This window comes from Leucoraja erinacea, chromosome 27 (genome assembly GCF_028641065.1).
Source record: "Leucoraja erinacea ecotype New England chromosome 27, Leri_hhj_1, whole genome shotgun sequence".
Taxonomy (NCBI): Eukaryota; Metazoa; Chordata; class Chondrichthyes; order Rajiformes; family Rajidae; genus Leucoraja; species Leucoraja erinaceus.
The window spans coordinates 8,756,613-8,778,464 of record NC_073403.1 but is presented as its reverse complement, the minus strand read 5'-3'; the positions used below and the strand labels follow the sequence as shown (position 1 = coordinate 8,778,464).

Here is a 21,852-nt window from a genome sequence, read left to right as displayed (position 1 = left end):
AACCTTCACCTGGTTCGACTAATGCAATCTCCCACCCCACCCTGTGGTAATCTGACAGGCACTGGAACCCTGCAGCCTGGGTTAGAAACATAGAAATTAGGTGCAGGAGTAGGCCATTCGGCCCTTCGAGCCTGCACCGCCATTCAATATGATCATGGCTGATCAGCCAACTCAGTATCCTGTACCTGCCTTCTCTCCATACCCCCTGATCCCCTTAGCCACAAGGGCCACATCTAACTCCCTCTTAAATATAGCCAATGAATGGGCCTCAACTACCCTCTGTGGCAGAGAGTTCCAGAGATTCACCACTCTGCGTGAAAAAAGTTCTTCAAGTTAGGGGTAGGTACAAAACACTGCAACCCTGTGGTAATCTGACAGGCACTGAAAACAAAGAAACATAGACATAGAAACATGGAAAATAGGTGCAGGAGTAGGCCATTCGGCCCTTCGAGCCTGCACCACCATTCAATATGATCATGGCTGATCAGCCAACTCGGTATCCTGTACCTGCCTTCTCTCCATACCCCCTGATCCCTTTAGCCACAAGGGCCACATCTAACTCCCTCTTAAATATAGCCAATGAACTGTGGCCTCAACTACCTTCTGTGGCAGAGAGTTCCAGAGATTCACCACTCTCTGTGTGTGTGGAAAACCTGCAGCCTGTGGTAATCCTGGCGGCACCAGCACCCGGTGAATGGGCCTGGCTGGGCTGGGGCGGGTCAGGAGGCAACTCCTAACCCGGCGGCCGGGCGTTAGGACCCAGCGGCGCCCGCAGCGAGCCGTTGGCGCCGGTGGTGGCGAAGTGTGTGTGTGGAGCCCGCGCGCAATCAGAACCAACCGCCAACCGCCGCCCGCGCGCCCGCCCGCATCTCCCCGACAGTGAGTACAAGCAACGCCTCTGGCCCGCGCGCGTCCACCCGCGCCGTTTGACCGCTCCTCTCCTCACCCCCCTCAACCTCGGCAGCCGCAGCCCTGCTCCAGGCCAGAGCGGGCGGGCGGGACTCGCCGCCGAGAGAAGGAGGCAGGGAAAAGGCAAATGGAGAGGCGGGGCTGCCGGGGAGCATCAGGCGGGGCCTCGGGGCTCGGTGAGGCGGCGGCGAGGGGAGGGGGGGAGTTTGCCCGCTCAACCCGACCCGGCCCGGCCCGGCCACGCTGCTCCCGGGCCACCCCCACCCCCCCTGGAAACTGACCAGACACTTGGCATCAAATACCCTTTGATGTGTTCAGTTCACACTCTTATTATTTACACAGTTTACCTGACAGTTAATCAACATGTGCAAATATTTACAGTTGCAGTCCAAACATTGTGATACTTCTGCGTGAAGTCACTTAAGCTAGTTTGAGCTGAACGCAATTGTTTTTGGAACTGGTGGTTTCGGTTTGTTTTGAAAGTTTTTTTTTCGTTTTGCATCTTTAGATAGATCCTTTATTGTCATTCAGACCTTACGGTCTGAACGAAACTATGTTGCCTGCAGTCATACACAGAATCAATAATAACAAAACATACAATAAACACCAATTAAACATCCACCACAGTGAGTTCACCAAGCACATCCTCACTGTGATGGAGGCAAAGTCTTAGTTTCCATCTCTTCCCTCCTTGTTCTCCCTCTGGTGGTCTCCAGAATGCCGCTCTCCAGTCCTATTCACTGACCCTTTAAACTAAACCTATCATCAGGAAATACTAATGTGGAGATGTTGGCTCAACAAAATGGTAAAATCAATAATAATCAATAATGCATAATCTGGTTTCTACCCTATACATCACCTATTCCTTTTCTCCAGAGATGCTGCCTGACCTGATGAGTTACTCCAGCATTTTACTTCTATAATCAAAACTATTGCATTTCACTTGATTTTTGTTTGGATAAATTCAAACATTCTGTGGTGTTTTATGATAGTATGCAATGTGACAATAAACTTAACTAAACTTGTAAAAATCATGGATATATAGAGATCACCTTAACCTCGTTCCATGATGGATCAGGCATGGACCTAAGTTTGTATTTTGAAGAAGTTATTGTCATTATTTGGGCTGCCGTTATACATTTATCAACTGATTGGGTTTGGATGGAATGAAGACATTGCTGACTTTGACCTAATGAAAGGCATTCCATAAATGTAGTTCTAGCTGTCCAGGTTGGAGACTTAGGCCAGGGTTGCTATAGGGAAGATTTTAAGTTGGAAAGAGTGCAGAGAGGATTTACGAGGATGTTGCCAGGACTTGAGGGCCTGAGCTATAGGGAGTGGCTGGGCAGGCTACGACTTTATTCCTTTGAGTTCAGCATGATGAGGGGTGATCTTAGAGAGGTGTAAAGATCATGAGAAGAATAGATAGGCTCGATGTACAGAGTCTTTTTCCGAGAATAAGGAAATCAAGAACCAGAGGACAGGTTTTAGGTGAGAGGGGAAAAGATTTAATAGGAACGTGAGGAGCATCTTTTTCACACAGGGGGTAGTGGGCATATGGAACAAACTGCCAGAGGGGGTAATTGAAGCAGGTACTATCATAACATTTAAAAAATAGGTTTCGAGTGATATGGGCCAAATGCGGGCAGGTAGTACCAGTGTAGATGAGGCAATTTGATTAATTTGGGCAGAAAGGCTTGTTTCCATGCTGTATGACTCTTTCATTTATCCATGGATGTACCCATTCTCCCGCGCTTCGCCAAAGTGTTTCATTTGTAGATCTTGGAGTCAAACCCAATTGTGTTCCCAGTTCTTTATCATGAATGTCATTGACTTAAGGGCCTGTCCCACGAGCATGCGACCTGCATGTGGCAAGCGCGACCTAAAGGGCCGGTCCCACCAGCATGCGGCAAGTGCGACCTAATGTGGTCGCTTGAGTCGTACGGCATGCGGCAAGCGCGACCAAACCAGAAGCGGGAGCCGCGCGGAGGTCGAGTGAGTGACACGGCATCGAGGCGGCTGCGGGCCGGCAGGCCGTTGCCGCGCGGAATTTTTAAACACGGTCAGTTTTTCTGAGCCCTGAGCGATGTCGAGACCAGCTCCGCATAACTCCATACAGCTCCGGCGATCGAAGTGGGACCGGCGCTGCGAGGCTGTGCGGCTCAAGCAACCGCGTTAGGTCGCGCTTGCCTCATGCAGGCGCATGCTGGTGGGACCGGCCCTTTAGGTCGTGCTTGCCGCATGCAGGTCGCATGCTCGTGGGACAGGCCCTTAACAATGAGCACCTAGAATGTTGCTGTTCATTAAACAGTGAACACTGTTCATTGAGCATAGAAAGCATTGAGTAATGTGTCATGCAGAACACGGATCATGGAAAAGCCATGTGGAAGCTCGAAGGTTTCATCTTTGTCCTTTGGTAGTGCATTGAATTATCTGGATGTGAGTGGTAGTGGCCGATGAATGGGTTGGAGAGGAGGTACTGATCTTAATCTATTGACCCCTGCTAGAAATGCTGGGATGGGGAGGGAGGGAGGCGGGGGGGGGGGCACAAAACTGGGAGAGAGGAGAGACAGGACAGGGTCTGAAGAAAGGTCTCAACCGGAAACGTCGCCTATCCCTTTTCTCCAAGGGGTGCTGCCTGACCCACTGAGTTACTCCAGCTTTTCGTGCATATCCTCAGTGGCAGGTAATAGGCGCACAGAGGCAATGTGGTTTGATAGGCAGATGATTGGAACAAAATTCAGAGATTAAAACATACGGTCAAATACAGAAGGATTGGAAAGTTACAAATTGTGAAGCCAGAGGAAGGAATGTAGGACGAGGGAGAATGGAGAAATAGGTGCAAATCCAGGATATGGTGGGGGGTGGGGGGGAGGTTTAATTAGAGGTGACCTAAAACCAGAACTTCAAGCAGTTTGTATCTGATGCCCTTCATGGTTGAATAGCCTGTTGCTGATTGTTATTTGGACTGGCAGGTTGGATGCCAGTCTGAGTAAAATAATGGACCGCACAGCTCTTAACAAAAGTTTGGAGGGGTAAAGGTCCCTGGTGCTAACGTGTCGAAGATTAACCCCATGAATTTATTGTATGTAAATTGTTCTTAAAATAATTGAAACCATTATTGTTCCATTTTCTAACAGCATCTGAGCCCTGCAGAGTTTAATGCCTCGTAATGAGTTGTAGATAATCTATTCTTCTCTGCATGAATTGCATCTGTGATAGAATTTCTCAACAACAGAATTATTTTCTCGATCATTCTTTTTTTGCAGCAAATAACATTGTGGCAATCTAAGCTTCAATGAACATGTGTGTGCATCAGTTATAAATGTTGTTATAGTTGATGGAGAAATGGACCTTTGTAAAATTCTTTGTAAAATTCTTTGTCTTTGTAAAATTCAACTTGTATATTATATCCACAGGTTAAAGGATTCTGGTAAATTGGTTAAAATTCTAACTTGAAGTCATCATTGAATTTGTCTGTGGTATATTGTGCACAGAATGGCAGCTGAACTTACCTACTACCTATTTATAGTTATGTAAAACAAATTGAACTGAAAGCACTCTGCATAGTTCCTGAGAATTAATATGTTAAAAGGTATTTTATATCTGCTTTATAACAATAATCTCTGAGATTGAATTACAACTTTGTAATTGCTTCCAATTTTTTCATTAAACATGAAGTTATTAAACATGGTTATTAAATAACAAGTTATTATACCTTTTTTTTTTAAGTATTCACCAATTCCTTTACCACATTATTTTGCCTTATATTATCACCAGAGCTCCCATTTGCTCTTTCGTGCTTTACATCCTATCTCTGACCTCTTACTTTCTCTCCTTTCCTTCCTCTATTGCACTATATCTCAATACCCTAACTTTTCTCAGATCTGATGAAAGATCATTAACCTGAAATATTAATTTTCCTTTCTCTCTACACATGTGCTTGACCTGCTGAACATTGTCATTTTCTGTTTCAGGTTTCCCTCACCTGCAGTATTTTGCTTTTGGAAAGTTTTTTTTCAAAAATATTTTTAAAAGTTTTGCTGAAGCCCTAAAATCATATTTAATGTTCGATTTAAAAAAAAATAATCTAATCTAATCTATGGTTGGAAGCATTTGCTGTTAGGTGGATGTCACATGATTCTTGAAACCTGAAGAGTAGCAATTGAGGATCATCTGTTCCAAGCCAAAGTTTTTCAGCAAATTAACAGATTCAGATTCAATTTTAATTGTCATTGTCAGTGTACAGTACAGAGACAACGAAATGCATGCAAATCAAACCCCATTTGAATTAATTGTTCCTTTGTAACTTTGTGCTTTTTGTGGAACCTGACTTTGTGCAATTTAGCTGTAAGCCTAGGGTCACGGATAGAAAGTCATATATCCATGTTTTCTGAGGCAAAGAAGGATGGATTAAATTTCAAAGAAACTAATAAATAGGCAAAACTGCAGGAATTCAGTGTAAGTATTTCCATAGTTTAACGACAACATTAAATTAATATTTTTAATTCTCTGCCTTATGTAGTGTCTAATTGAGAGTGATTACAAGGCAGTAATCTCATTAAGGAGTTCAGATGTCACTGTTGGCAACAAAGCTGAGCTACTACTTTGATTACTGCGTGTATCCATTGTTTTTTACAAGTTTGGACTGAACAGAATAGATTTTGATTAGAATGGGTTATGATGTGCAGCTGGCCAGTATAGAACAACATGCAGACTTTATTAACCAGCATATGCAGTTCTTTGTTTCTACAATATATATGGGCTAATGTGAAATTTATGTTCGGCATTTGCAAAATCATTTCATTTCAGATTTGTAAAATGAAATTAATTTAGCATGGACATTGGCATCATTAGCATAGAAATTGTGAGATAGATATTGTATATAACAAGCCTAATGTTTCAGTTTCAATCTAGTTTATTGTCATGTGTACCGAGGTACAGTGAAAAGCTTTTGTTACGTGCTATTCGGTCAGCAGAAAGACAATACATGATTAGATTACAATCGAGCCATTTACAGTGTAAAGATACATGATAAGAGAATAACGTTTAATGCAAGGCAAAGCCAGCAAAGTCTGATCAAAGATAGTCTGAGTGTCACCAATGAGGGAATGTCACTGTTTCTGTTTCAAGGATTTTGTTGTGTGTTTTTGCAGCTACATTTGTGTATATTACAACAGTGAATAGAATTCTGAAAAAAAAAAATAGTTGTGAGGTTATATACGTTGCTGTGTATGCGGTCTGGTGGCTCAGCTGTTGGTGTGTGTGAAAGGTGATGATGTCTGCAAATATAGCTGCAACATAATTTTTGACGTGAAAACCATTTAAAAAAATCTGTCCATTGAAATCAAACCCTTTCTGACTCGGGAATTTGGTCACACTGAGGGGAAATATCTCGAAGGAAAGGAACATCATTTGTTTTGTAAATGTAATTAATGAGTTAGTAATCTAGCAAAGTTGTGTAAAATGTTGCTGCATCATTTCGATTCTTCAATCTTAATGTGTGAACTTCAATTCAGAATGAGAGTGCTTCAAGTGGGGAGGAGGAGGCATAGTAGCACAGCGGTAGAGTAGCTGCCTTACAGCAACAGAGACCCTGGCTACGGGTGCTGTCTGTGCGGAGATTATGCGTTCTCCCCGTGACCAAGTGTGGTTTCTCCAGGTGTTCTGGTTTCCTCCCACACTCCAAAGACATACAGGTTTGTAGGTTAATTGGCTTCGGTAAAACTGTAAATTGTCTGTAGTGTGCAGGATTGTACAAGTGTACGGGGTGATAGCTGGTCAGCGTGGACCAGGTGGGCCAAAGGGCCTTTTTCGTGCTGTAACTCTAAACTAAACTACGTGGCAAAGTTTCATCTAATCTTGAGCCCATGGCTGTTCATCTGAAGCTTGTCGTGTTTCTAATGGGAATTTGGACCATGGTCAGAAGTAGAATCCCAGACTCTGTCAATTTAACTGTAGGGATATTGAGATCAATTGTTTCACGCGTTCCAGTAACAGAAACTGAACCCAAGACGTTTCTGGTCTGTTTCAGCTGTGCCTAGTATCACTCACCGCCTCGCTATAGATCAGAGGGCAGAGAATTTCAGATTTAGTTTTTAACCAGAGGAGGTGAAGGGATGTTTAAAAATGTGCACAGTTACAGCAGGAGGGATGTTTTCATATAAAGTTGAGAACAAAGACCGGAGAAATGCATTTGTTGAGGGTGCTCTGTCAACAGTTCTGTCTGAACTCCATCCCGTACTACTCCGATAGCTTAAGACTGTGGTGAAAGGATTCCTGAATTTTACATTGGTCAGCAGAAAACTCTAATTTCAATATATACAGTTAAAGTTCTTCAGCTTCTGAAACTTGGTGTCTTGGTGCAGCATTAATGCAAAATCAGTATGTACTTCTTCACTTATCTCTTGCTTTTCCCTGTATCAAGTATGGTAACAGCGCTTTTGCACTGATTTAGAGGTCCCACCTCTTGATGGCTTAATCTTAGAATTAGGGCTGGCATTTCAGAGAAATTGAAGAAGAAATTAAGCTATGAAAGAGGGATCCCAAGCTGGTTACTTTCCTCCAGTGCACAGTGCAAGATCTTTTTGTGGCTAACTATTTTGCATTGAATTAGCTCATTCAGTGTTCCTTGGATCTTCCTGATAAAGTTCATGTCGTAGGAGTAGAACTATGCCATTAGAGTCAATGATCGAGTCATTCAGTCATATCTGATCTATCCCTCGCAACCCCATTCTCCTGCCTTCTGCCCCATAACTTTTGACACCTTTACTGATCAAAGTTTGTCAATCTCAGCTTTAAAAATACCCAATGACTTGGCCTCCACGGACTTCCACAGATTCACCACCTTGTCATAAACATGTTTTGGAACCACAGAATAGTCTTTATCTCCTTATCAAAAAACAATATTTTAGCTTTATTGATTTCCTTTGCTAGATTTGTGGTATTCATGCGTGTTTATTTTCAATAATAGATTCAAAAATCACATTTTTTATTGTACAAGCTTGTCCTTTGAACTGAAAATCTACCAGTTAATAAGGCCCTTGGCAGTTTTACACCACAGACTTGCATCTCCTAAGAACTGAATTGATGTGACCCAATGAGCCTGAAATTTAGGGAGAAAACATTATTATTGGTCTGACCCAGTCTTCAAGAGGAATGAAAGGGCACTGAATCATTCAATCGACCGTGTTATTTGTGTTAATGTTGATTTTATAAAATATTAGTTTATTTTGGGCATAATATTATGTTTGGTGTTCAAATAAGATTTCAATAAAGTGCACTTGTTGGCTACAAAAATTACTGTAATAATTGAGATACAGAATTTTCTGGAAGAGCTGTATCATTTTTGAGCTGAGGAAGTATTCAGTTTTGGAGACACAAGAAGCTGGAATCTAGTATGTTTGATGAATTCGGGTCGGGCAGCATCTGTGGAGGGAATGGACAAACGACATTCAGTTTTACCATTGACGATGCTGTGTGAACGTTGTGATGAATAGAAGGAACCATGTATATCTTGTCAAGCCTATTGACTTAAGTGCCATTTTATTCAGTATTGCTGTAGTGCTAAGTGAATTCAACCTGTCTCTTTAAGGAAAGCACATTTGAGCATGGGAATGTTATGGCAGCACATCGAACACATGGCTTCAAATTACACTCAATGCCAAATAAATCACTGGAGAACATCTCATCCAGGTACTCCCTGTTTCAGCAAGTATGATTCCATGGTTGTGTAGGAGGCAACTGCAGATGCTGGTTTATACTGAAGATAGACACAAAATGCTGGAGTAATTCAGCATGTCCAGGCAGCATCTCCATCTTCAGTCTGAAAAAGGATTCCGACCCGAAACACCACCTATTCTTTTTCTTCAGAGATGCTGTCTGACCTGTTGAGATACGCCAGCATTTTGTGTCTATCTTTGATTCAGCGGTGGTGTTTTTAAAATTATTTATTGTCAATTTTTATGTTCTTTTCCAGACAAAATTTAAATACCTGAAAAGCTCACTTTGTCTTTCGCTCTCCTTTTTAAGATATGCTACTTTTACACACATTCCCTTCAAATTTCTTTGGAATTTTGTTATTGCTGGTTTTGTGAATTTAATGATGGTGTTGTTGTTGTTTGTCCTTCGTAGTCGAAGAAGACCATGACTTCAGTGTTTTTGTTTGTGGGTCTGGAGGTGACTGGTGAGTCCGATCCGGGCTCGGAAGGCTCGCCAGCATATGGGACACAGCTGGGTGGGCACCGCGGTAGAAGCTGAAGTGGCCCAAGCCCCGCACCCGGCGAGTTTCCTTTGAGCTACTGCGGTGTGCCCCATCCCAGCTGCACGCGTTCCCGTGGTGATCCTGCTTCGCCCAGTTGGGCGGTACGGGTCCGGAAGTCATGACTTGCGCTTGACTTGGATTAAAGTGAGGGAGAGTTGCGCAAATCGGCAGTCTCACTCTCTCGGCCCGGTCTATCAGGATCCAGTGGCAAGACGTAGTCAAGACCGCCGGCGGTAGGTCAGGATGCAGTGGATGGCCACCAGTGTTCTACGTGAACATTGTGCCCTAATTGCGCTCCGCGACGATTTGCTGGGTACCTACCCGTTGGACCGCCAAATGGTGGTCTCCTCCGCATATTCCGCCGGATCCAGTCTTCACCTTTCCTGAATAAGGTAATAGCCACAAGGCAGTGTAGGCTTACATTTGGTGTTTTCCTTCACCCCTCCCGGGTACTATATGGAGCACGCCTGGAGGACACCTGTGCGTGACTTTGTTTAACGTGGGGAGACTGGTGCACAGACAGGCACCCCACGGTCCTTGACAGATCTGGGTCAGGATCCGGTGGCATGGAGTCCAAGATGACCGGAGACCTTTTTCTGCTGCAGCCTTCATCTGCCTTCACAGCCATTGTGACGCTCCACTAAGGTCAGCCATCGTCCTCCACCTGTTCCACCGTTAAGGTCTTGGTTGGATTGCTCTTTGTCAGAGACCTCCCCCTCCACCTTACAGCCATGGGTGGCCCTACCAGGAGCATAGCTGCAGACGGCATCGCTCTCAGGATCTCAGGTCCACACAAGCTTCTCCTCCACAACAAGGTGACAATCCACGGAGAAGATGCAAATCTCAAAATCTCGAATTAATGATGGTAATCTGTGATGATGGAATTGTGCTACTTTTGACACGGATTTTCTTGGGACATTATCTGGGACATTTGTGCTATTTTTCATCCGTTGCTGGATTTTTACTGTGAATTAAATAACGATTTTGAGATTTGCTTTAATGAATTGGTTGCTCAGATGGTGGAAAACCATCATTTCAATAGGTTCCCAGGTGTGTAATAATATGCATGTGAGACTAAAAGAGGAGAGAGCTTTTTTTTCATAAATTCTAGATTGATTCTCCTTGCTTGCGAAAGTGGATCGCATACATCATTGAAAGGCAGGAAGTTGATGCAGAGGATCTGAGAAGAATCTGCTTTCATATTTTGGAAATAAGTATTTTGTAACCATTTCTCCGAGGGATCATTGTTGACTATATCATAGATTTATTTTTGCTGTAAAATCTTCGAAGTTAGTATTTTCTGAAATCTCAAGTCTTGTGTAAATTGAGTGTGAGTTTATATTTTTTATTTTTTTTTATTGTCACATATACATCAGCATTCTTCCTATTGCATAAAATACATTGAGCTTGTCTGGGAGTGATGCTTCATTCTCGTTTGAGCTGCCACTGGATTTTGTCCTGTGTGGAGTGATGGCATGCAAGCCCTGCCACAGCTGCCAAGCGTCCGTCTCCTTCTCCAGTTTAGAGCTAGTCCCTTTTGGTCTTTTTAATGGACCTATCGAGGTCTTATCCTGACTTCTTACACGAACCACTTGATCTCTTTTGACACCTGATTTTAAAGTTTTTTTCTGATACTTGCTTGAGGCCTCTCTTTGTTGCTCTCTTGTGTTGTTTGCGGTAGCCAACAGCTGGTTAAATGAGGGGGAAGATGTGGGGATGGGCTGCTGCTTTGGAGGACAGTGGTTAGCAATGAGAGGTTTGTGATAACTTGGCCATACACAGTAACCGGTTTGGATGGATTAAATGGTAATTTGACTTTTTTTCCACATTCACAGATGTTAGACCTCGGATAAATGTTTTTTTGTTTTCCTGAAGGGGCTGCACTTTTTTTTATAATACTCCATACTGTCTTAATTTCACTTCTTTTGTTGAAAAACATTGCAATCTGCTGTTGTGAGCAATGCCATGGGAACTGAGCTGATAAAAAAAATATTTTTGTCTCTGACAGGTACTTTTTATAAGTGTCACACTTGCTTCCTGACATATCTTCCCTTCACACTTTGATGATGCCACGCTTTTGTCTCACTCACCATGAGCAATACCAGAATATAAAAGAAAACAGCTGCAGAGATCAGCTGGGGGCTTAGATGATGGTTATAAACCACAGGAACAGTTTGAGATTATTGCCTTGTAAAATCATTGGTGTGTAACCTTCCAATGTATCTTTTTATTCTCTTTCTAGTCTTGTACAGGGTCCTTTTACAGTGTTCTTTTCACAGAGATCTTTGCACAAAGACTGCGGAATTTAAGTACCATTCTGAGAAATGTAACTAATAAAACCAACTGTCAGGTATTTGCTTCTATGTCATTTGTCAATTCCATTTGTTGGAAAAGCATATTGAAGGAATAGATAATAATGAACTAAAGGTGTATTTTGAGCAGAGGATGCAGTGTCAGTGTAGCCCCTTTCTGCGTGTCTTTCATGCATGCTGTCTTTCTCTTTTGTAAGTGCAGACCCCTCTGTTTGCACATGGCTCATGTACTATGTGTGTCCATTTAGTGCCCATGTGCTGTCCCTTATCTCTCCCTGGCATACATACCCTTCATTTTCTTGTGCATAACTGCCCTTTGTCTCTGTGAATGTAAAAAAAAGAATTACACAATTTTGAAGAAGAACAGGACACTATTTATCCCTCATTCTTCTCTTCTGAGTCCCTAGAGATCGAGGATGACTTACTTACACTCCAAACCTGAGGTACTGATAAGGCCAATATGAGACCAGCAGACACTAACACTCATGGGAGATGCCTGATGTGGTGGGTGGATAGTTTTTTTGAGCTGGTGCCCTCCACAAACAAATACATGCATTTATCCCACAATCAGGAGTATTAACATAGATTATCTTTCATTGCTGTATGCGGCAAAACACTGTCTGCAAATTAGCAGCTATCGTTCCTATGCAACGGAGACCACACTTGGGATGTTCACTACTTAACGATAACCTTGAAATTGTGAAATGCACTATATTGTGCATTTTTTAAAGAACTATCTGATTTCTCCTTTGGATATTGTGTGAAGGGAGTACTGTTTTCCTTGTGTCTCTGATTTGTGGCGTCAAGAATGAAGAAAGGCCAAGAAAACCACCAAGGGTCATTATTAATTCCCGGTGAAAAAATCGATTATGTCCAACAGTCAGTACACATTTAAATGTTACTATAGAGAGAGAACAGAATTGTGGTACGCCAGTCAATAATGGTTTAAATTTAAACATTTCCTTTCAATATACAATTTTGACATTTGCACAAATGTCTCCAATGCTTTTAATGCATCTGATTCAACCTTGACGATGTATTTATGGATGTTGTCAGTATTCCCCAGTTTCTTGCTAAGTCAGGAAACATGTTTCTTCAGGAAACATATTCCTGATGTTGTGGGAGTCCAGAACCAGGGGCCACAGTTTAAGAATAAGGGGTAAACCATTTAGAACAGAGATGAGGAAAAACTTTTTCACACAGAGTTGTGAGTCTGTGGAATTCTCAGCCTCAGTGGGCGGTAGAGGCTGGTTCTCTGGATGCTAGAGAGAGCTAGACAGAGGTCTTAAAGATAGTGGAATCAAGGGATATGGGGAGAAGGCAGGAACGGGGGACTGATTGTGGATGATCAGCCATGATCACATTGGATGGCGGTGCTGGCTCGAAGGGCCGAATGGCCTACTCCTGCACATTTTGTCTTAACCTATCATCATGCATGAACCTACAGAATGTGTGTCAGCAAGCCATCATTGTCCTCGAATGCCTACTTTCCAACAAAAATCTGGTATGCAATACAAAATTCGCCTGTTCCCCTTTCCCCTGACTCTCAGTCTGAAGAAGGGTCTCGACCCGAAACATCACCTATTCCTTTTCTCCAGAGATGCTGCCTGACCCACTGAATTGCTCCAGCTTTTTGTGTCTGTCTTCGGTATAAACCAGCATCCGCAGTTCCTCCCTACATACCTAAATGATTCCTCTTTTCGCTCACTCTCCCTCACACAATTCTTAAGGATCAGTTGTAGCAAATGTCAGATGTAACCTGCTACAGGCTGTTGAACTTTTATCTTATTTGAAATATCGTTGAAATTAACTTGGAATGCCATAGATTCCCTCATGTCAAGTGGCACATGGGTTTTTTTTGTGATGTGCTTTGTCAGTTTTTTAATAAAAATCTATTTTGAGACTGAGATCTTATCAGTCTGGCTTGCTTACAAATATTAAACAATCTGTACGAATTGGCAGCAACACTTCCTCCTCGATAACCATCAGCACAGGAGCACCTCAAGGGTGCATGCTCAGCCGCATGCTCTACTAACTCTATACTCATGACTGTGTAGCTAGACACAGTATGAACTATGTCTTCAAGTTTTCTGATAATTCTATTGGACGAATTACAGATGATGATGAGACTGATCAAATGGTGCATGAACAACAACTTTGCTCTCAACGTCAATAAGACCAAGGCACTGATTGTGGACTTTGGAAGAGGAAGGATGAGGATCTACAAACCTGTCTTCATCGATGAAATGGTGGTAGAGAGAGTCAAAAGATTAAAATTCTTGGGCCTGTGTATCTCTGAAGATCTGTCCTGGACCTAGCATATTGAAGAAATCATAAATAAAGCCCATCAACGCCTCTAGAAGATTGAGAATATTCAGTATGTCAACGGATACTCTCTCGAACTTCTACAGCTGTACAGTAGAGAGCAAATTGACTGTTGCATTACAATTTGGATCGGTAACTCGAACGCCCAGGAACAAAGAAGATTACAAAAAGTGGTGAACATTCCCCACCATCGAAGGGATCGGCCAGAGTCGCTGCCTTAAAAAAAGCAGCTAACATATTCATAGACTCACACCACCCTGGCCACATTCTCATTTCACTCCTGCTGTCGGGAGGAGGGGATAGGAGCCAGAAAACTAACGTCCAGGTTCAGGAGTAGCTTCTTCCCTACAAACGTTAGGCTATTAAACACTACTACCTCCAAATAGATTCCAACCATATAAACTTGGGGGCATTATTTTTGACTTTGCACTATTATTGAGATGATAGGTGTAAGAAGGAACTGAAGATGCTGGTTTAAACCAAAGGTAGACAGAAAATGCTGGAGTTACTCAACGGGACGGGCAGCATCTCTGGAGAGAAGGAATAGGTAACGTTTAGGGCAGAGACCCTTCTTCTGAAGATGCTGCATGTCCCGCTGAGTTACTCCATCTTTTTGTGTCTATCTTTGAGATGATAGGTGTCTGTACCTACTTGAGTGAAAAGATATTCAAGACCAGAAAAACAGAGATATGTGCCAAAGACTTGTATTAGTTTGGGAAAACAGTGATAGCCCAATTAAATCTCAGGATCCAAAAGGAACAAACTTTTATACAATATGCAAAGATTGTTATAAATGTTTGTTAAAACTTTGGCAGTTAATACTAATTTACATACAATGGTGTTGCTGTTCTCTGGGTAATCCTATCCAAAGTAATCCCAGATGGTAGACTGGATCTTTCTGAATTGACGAAAGGGTTCTGATGTGTTCTTTGACTTCATGTCAGTTTTAACTCGATAAACTGCTCCATTTTCTGTTTTGTCTCTAAAGGCAGTGATAGAGTCCTGCCAGTGTGAACAGATTTTTAAACAAATCGAGCCATACGTCAGTGTCAATGAATGACGGACATTTCAATTAGACATTCTAGTAGGGATCAAAGGTCTCCAGACGGACAGCCTGTCAGTATAGTAATGAATCCAAGCTTTGAATGGTGTAGATGACACCATTTTCTAAAACTAAAGCCAACTTGCCCTATCAATAAAGCATGCTTCACCACAATTAATGTACATTAATGCTTCGCCACAATTACCTCCTCAGTTGGTTTCTTAAACCAAATTTTGACCGAGTCTCACCCCGGATATTCCCTCTTCTCGTCTCTCCAATCTGGCACGAGGTACAGAAGTGTGTAAAGAAATGCCTCCAGAGTCAGGGACAGTTTCTTCCCAGCTGTTATCAGGCAACTGAACCATCCTGTCAGCAACTAGAGAGTGGTCCTGACAACCAACTGCCTCGTTGGAGACCCTCGGACAATCTTTAATCGGACTTTATCTTGCACTGAAAGTTATTCCCTTCATCCTGCATCTGTGCACAGCTTGATTGTAATCACGTATAGTCTTTCTGCTGACTTGATAGCACGCAACAAAAAAGCTTTTCACTCTACTTGAAAAGTACACTGTACATGACAATAGACAAACTAAACTAAAAACAGTAATTTGAAAGGATAGAGTAGATGAATTCATAACCTTACAGTCCTGGGAAAGAATAACAGATTTATATTTATTTTGCACCTGGAACCCTCAGGAGATTCAAAAGTGCGACACAGCAAATGAGTTTTTTGATAACAGTAATTTGAACAGGGCAAAGAATCGCAGACAGTTTTGTTGTGATATAAATGGAAGGATTTGTACTCATGGACTGGTGGTTGATCCCACAGAATTGAAAGTGCTACCAGTGAGAAAACTAACTGGCACATTCTATTCTATTCTACATTTCTTCTTCTTGGCTTCACAATTAGCAACTCTTCAAACCTTTGGTCTCACGCCACCTGTTTTTTCATCTCTGGCCTTTGTCCAACCAAAAGACCATCACCTATGCTTTGTCCCGCCCCTCCTTTTTTCCATCTATCTCCCCCACCCCCACCAGAAGGGCCCTAACCTTAACCGTCATTCATTTATGTTCTCCAGGGATCTGCCTGACCCGATGAGTTACTCCAACACTATACGTCTTTTTTTTTTAAACTTGTGTACTGTTGTACTTAAAGAGGCAAATCAAGTATGTTGCTGGAGACAGGTTTATGGATCAGTCTACAAGGCATCTGACCCATCCAGAAATTGATCTGGTCCCTTTTACCTTCACAATTTTCTGCTTTTAACACTTGGCATGCTGACTTTCCATTACCTAGACTTCAACTTGACCAAGTCTCTGCCATGTTAACACCGGGCCCTGTTTTCCAACTAGGCCCTGGTAATTTGGCGTTCTTCTCTATAAATCACACTGAAGTTCTTCATCTGCTGTTTTTGCTAGCCTTGTGAAATACTTGATGTTTTACTGCATGTGGTTGTCATCATATTATGTAACCAGAGAGGTAGTATAACCCTTTCAACTTAGGGCTCCTTCCTAAACGTACACCTTTTGAAATGATCTTTATTTGTTAATTAATAGAATGTGGATATTACACACAAGGCCAGTATTTTTATGTTTATTCCTCACCTTATAGAGGACTTGCCACTTTGAATTACTAATTACTAAGGTGCTCCCATGGTACTGTTGAGCGCTCTAACTCCTCGTTACTCAAACGGTTAGGGGCAAGGACATTCTACGGATGGCGAAAAAACAAAGTTACCATTAAATCTGAAGTCTCTCTTCATAGATGTGACAAGTTTCAGCTTGTATGTTTCAACTCAAAACGTATTGAAACAAACATGCATTCTGGACCCCAGGTTCTGCTGCAAATTTACCTGCCACGAGTGTTTAGTTTATTAGTTTAGTTTATTGTACCGATGCACTGTGTTGCGTGCTAACTAGTCAGCAGAAAGACTACATGAATACAATAGCCATCACAGTTCACAGATAAAGAATAAAATGAATAACGTATACAGATACAGAATAAAGGGAATAAAAGATATTAAGATAATCAATGAGTAGCTCAGTTGTAGAATAGATTAGAATACTTTATTGTCACATGTGACAAGTCACAGTGAAATTCTTTGCTTGCATACCTTGGCAAGGTATGAAAGTAGTCGCCCATAATGAGTGTTGACAAAGTCACAAATTACAAAGACTCATCCTTGGTTATGCTGGTGGCCTTGCCGATGCAGCGTTAATTGGTATATGCATTAAAATGGAACAATGAAATTTGTACTTGCAGCAGCTCAACTGGTTTGTAAACGCAGAACTCAATTGATAACATAATAACCATAGAAAAAGTTCAATAAATTAAAAAAAAAAGAATATAGTGCTAAGCAAAAAACAAAGCCCAAAGTCCCTAGTTAAACCCAAGACAATTTGTAGCTGGGGTTTGTCGTGCTCAATAGCTTAATGATTTCTGAACCTGGAAGTCACGGATGATGGGAATAGGTTGTTCCAGAACCTCTACTCCCCAGTGTTCCTGACCCTGACCCTGACCCTGACTCTGACCCTGGGCCGGCTGCACACTGACCTAATATTTCTCTAATATTTCCGAGCCTGCCAGCACAAGGCATCAAATGCAATCCATCTCGTAGGAAACAGGATTTACCACAGGAACAAGCTTGTGTTTTCCAACAGTAACAGTAATACATATTCAATCTTGTGAAGATGCATTTCTGCAGGTCAGAAGTCAAGAGGTAACCAGGTTTATTTTTTTTTAAACAATGAAGGGTTAGCAAAATATTTCTAAGTCAGGATGGTTGTGACTTGGAGAGGAACCTGAAGGTGGTGTTGTTTCCATGGACAAGTGTGACTTCTTGGGGGTAGAGATCACTGGTTTGAAAGCTGCTGTTGGGGTAGCCCAGGTAATTAGCAGTGGTAGTAACTAAGTTTCCCAACAATTTCCCATTTTAATGATGTTCTCTTAAGTAGCAGAGGTGCAGGTTCTCTATTTTTTAATGTGCATCTTGGGGCCATTAGGTTTTGTGTTGTCGTTATGATCTGTAGTATCGCCCCTTGCAGTGACTATTATCCCAGGGATTATTACTAAGAAACTAAAGAAATGTTTAGTATGATATATTTAAGAAAACTGCAGATACTGGAAAAATCGAAGGTAGATATAACTAAGTTGTCATTGTTGTTTTCTCTTCCCCACTTGGTAGGAAACATCTCTTCATGGCTTAGAGCACAATTGCCAAAAAGTATCTCTCACAAACAAAATCCGAGTGTAAACACAGCCTGCCACAGATGTCTGAATCGTATTTCTGTAATCGCCTCGCATCTAGAACACCATCAGGGGAATATAAATAAACCACTTATTCAAATTCTACGAATGAAGGTATGTGTTACTGATAGCAGCACTGTCGCGCATTATTCTGTTATATCCACTGTTTTAAGAGAGATATCATTATGTGATTTAGAAATTGAATTCTTAATGTCTTAAGTTTAAAAAGATGAAGAGGGACCTCATTGAAACTTAACAAATAGTGAAAGGTCTCGATAGGGTGGATGTGGAGAGGATGTTTCCACTAGTGGGAGAGTCTAAGACCAGAGGCTAAAGCCTCAGAACAAAAGGGCGTACCTTTAGAAAGTAGATGAGGAGGAATTTCTTTAGTTAGAGGGTGGTGAATATGTGGAATTAATTGCCACAGATGGCTGCGAATGCCGTCAATGGATATTTTTAAGGTGGAGATAGAGAGATTATTGATTAGTACTGGTGTTGGAAGGTAGGAGAATGGAAGGGAAGGTAGATCAGCCATGATTGAATGGCCGAGTAGACTTAATGGGCCGAATGGCCTAATTCTACTCCTATAACTTATGAACTTGTGTCATAATTATTTCTGCTGTGCAACTAAGGGTTCAGTTCATGTTTATGAGTGAAGAAGAACCCAGGAATAATCAGATTGTCAAACATTTCTACATAAATCTAGGGTGCAGAAGCAGACCTTTTGGTTGACTGCATCTCCACTGACCATCAAACACCATTTTATAAATCCCATTCGTTTCTTAGCATCCCAATCAACTATTTTTCTTTCCACTTTGATTCCTCTGTCACCCACTTTCCCCAGTTGCAAGTTACAGTGGTCATTTGTTTGACATGTGGGAGGAAACTAGAGCACCCAGATGAAAAGCATTCAATCTTCTTCTTCTTGCGAATGAAACATAAACCAAAGGAATAGTTGGATCTCAAGCCAGGTGTTGAGCAGCCAGGTTGTTGTCTCTGCGTCAATGTTTGCCAGGCCCTGAGCTCCATTTGGTGGGTGGTAGAGTGGGCACCCAGAGATGACATGGTTGCCTGTCTGTTGTTCTGCTCCGCATTCACAGGCTGGGCTCTGGCGGAGTCCCCATCTCCACATGCTGGCATTGAAACGCCCAACTCCAGTACGAAGTCTGTTGACCTTGACCCATGCTCCTCTGGGGAGGTCAGACCCTGGACAGCTTTTAACTGGTGAAGAGATGTAGCTGTGAAATGGAGATGAGGTTGCCTTCCACTCCTGTGACCACTTGGTGGCTATCCAGTGTGCTTTTGTCTCAGTTGGCTGGATGGATGCTAGGAGTTGTTTTTCATGAGGAGCAAAGGGGTGAAGGGACTTTGGTCGGGGTGGCCTCTGCTCTCTCCTGATAGCCTGATGGAGGAGGTGATCTGGGTCCATGGCACGACGAGATAGTGTCAGAGTTGCATTCAATCACACAGGAACATGCAAAGTCCACAAGACAATTCCTAAGATCAGGATGAAGCCTGAATCTGTGGTGTCGTGAGGCAACAGTGCTAAGCACTGCACTAGTGTTTAACTGAGAACTTAAGTATGCTAAAACAGCTAGTTTGAGAATAAAGCCATCTGGATGACTGGTAAATCTTCAGTTCAGGACGGGCAATTGTGAGAGGAATTCAGTGCCAGTGAGATCATTTGTCATATAAAATATAAGCTAGTCCTGTTTGCTCCTCTTGTTAATTTTCAGACTAGGTTTGGTAGAGAAATGTCAACACACTGGTATCAGCTCTAAACCATGAACAGAGAGTCAATAGGAAAACCTCAACATGAACATAACTTAATCAATTTAGACTTTAGAGATGCATCGAGGAAACAGGCTCTTCGGCAAACAGAGTTTGTGCTGACCAGCAATCACCCCTACACTAGCACTATCCCCCTACACTAAGAACAATTTACAATTGTACTGAAGCCAATTAACTTACAAACCAGTACGTCTTTAGAGTGTGGGAGGGAACCTGAGCACCCACAGATCACAGGGAGAACGTAGAAACTCCGTGCAGACAGCACCCATAGTCAGGATTAACCCCGGGACTCTGGCGTTGTAAAGTAGCAACTCTACTGCTGAGCCACTGTTCCGCCCCATTCATTAAGCACTCCTGTCATTTGCAAAAATGCTATTTTAACATGACCAGAAAGAATCATTTAATACAATTAATATGAAAAGATTCTAAATCTGAGAAGTAAGTGGAACATCAGAATTACTTTATAGAATGTAATTTTATCACAATTTTAATTCTATTCAATTCCATAATAATGATCTTAATTTTGTGGGTTTTAAGATTTCTTAATTTGTTTTCAATATATTGATCTGAAATGCCTTTAATACCTGAAGAAAATGTGCGGTTTGGACGTGTCACATAAGAACTGGAAAAGAACCGTGGTTCTGCTGGAATTTATGTAGTGCTGAGGTTCTGTGCCTGGGTGGTGCTAGTGTGCTTTATGATGAACTTCAACCTTATTGTTAACCTATACTAGTTAAAAGCTAGCAATGAAACCAAATGCTTACCAAAGCCAAAAAAACATTATGAATTAGGTATTTCTTTTATCTACAGAGATCTTGTTTCATGTCCACTTGTAATTGCAATCCTGTAATTTTGCTTAAGTTTGAAATGCTACTTGTAAAACTAATGTATTGTTACTGTTGACAGAATGCACCAGTAGAAAATGGCATAATACCGTTAAGGCACTGGCAGATTCAGTCATGTGTAAGTATTGGTATTTACTTTTCTAATTGAAGGTTAATTGAAAACTTTTATTTTATGGATCTTTCTTGGAAGTCCTTTATTTTTCTCAATGCTGCCTGAAATACATGAATAATGTGGTGGGTGAAAGTTACTGGATTATTTATTCTGAGGCAAAATGGTTAATAATGGTCAATCTGAACCTACTGATTGTCATTCATACCCATTGGATTTTTGGAAGACAATTTCCTATTTTCCCTGTTTAGTTTAGATACAGAGTGAAAACAGGCCCTTCGGCTCACCGAATCCGCTCCCACCAGCGAACCCGCACACTAATACTATCCTACACACGCGGACACATGGAGAACGTACAACTCAGGATCCAACCCGGGTCTGGTTGAGACAGCAACTCTACTGTTACATCACCATGCTACCTGTTCTGATGTTAAATGCCACCAGAGCTGGAACAAAGTGGTTGACTCTCAACCACCCACTGAAATGGCTAGGCACACGTATAAAATTGCTTTGAAGAAACAACATAAGAGTGCCACCACTTGCCATTTATCCTCTGAGTTACGCGTACCATTTTGACTTGGAAAATTATTGCCATTCTTTTGCTGTTGCCTGGTCAGAATTTTTTAACTTGCCTGACAGCCGTACTGAGAGCTCGATCGCCACAAAACCCTCAGTGTTTACCTGGTCTGAATGTGGCCATTTAAGTTGTGTCAATTTCAATCACTGGGTTTTAAATGTCTGGGTAGCCAACAATACTAGTGTTGCATACAAAAGTCAACAAAAAGCTAATTAATATTGGTTAGAGGGTTCTACAATTATAACAGCAGAATTTTGTAGGATTTTGTACTTAATTATTATCAAAATCATGCGAGACACAGATAGGACAGACAGCCAGAATCTTTTTCCCAGGGTGGAAATGTCAAAGGATACAGTCCATAGCTTTAAGGTGAGAGGAGGGTTTAAAGAAGATGTATGGGGCTTTTGTGGTGGGTGCTTCAAGCATGTAGCC

General features: G+C 41.9%; 1 protein-coding gene across 1 annotated transcript in view; it reads left to right on the top strand.

The window, feature by feature from the left end:
- The first annotated feature begins 702 nt into the window (after positions 1 to 702).
- The window catches only part of raraa (retinoic acid receptor, alpha a), a 531,083-nt gene continuing 509,933 nt past the window's right edge, over positions 703 to 21,852 (top strand). Inside the window, exons 1-3 of the mRNA XM_055656972.1 lie at positions 703 to 879; positions 18,037 to 18,212; positions 20,796 to 20,852. The gene's annotated coding sequence lies outside the window, so the exon portion shown is untranslated. The remainder of the gene's footprint in view (positions 880 to 18,036; positions 18,213 to 20,795; positions 20,853 to 21,852) is intronic.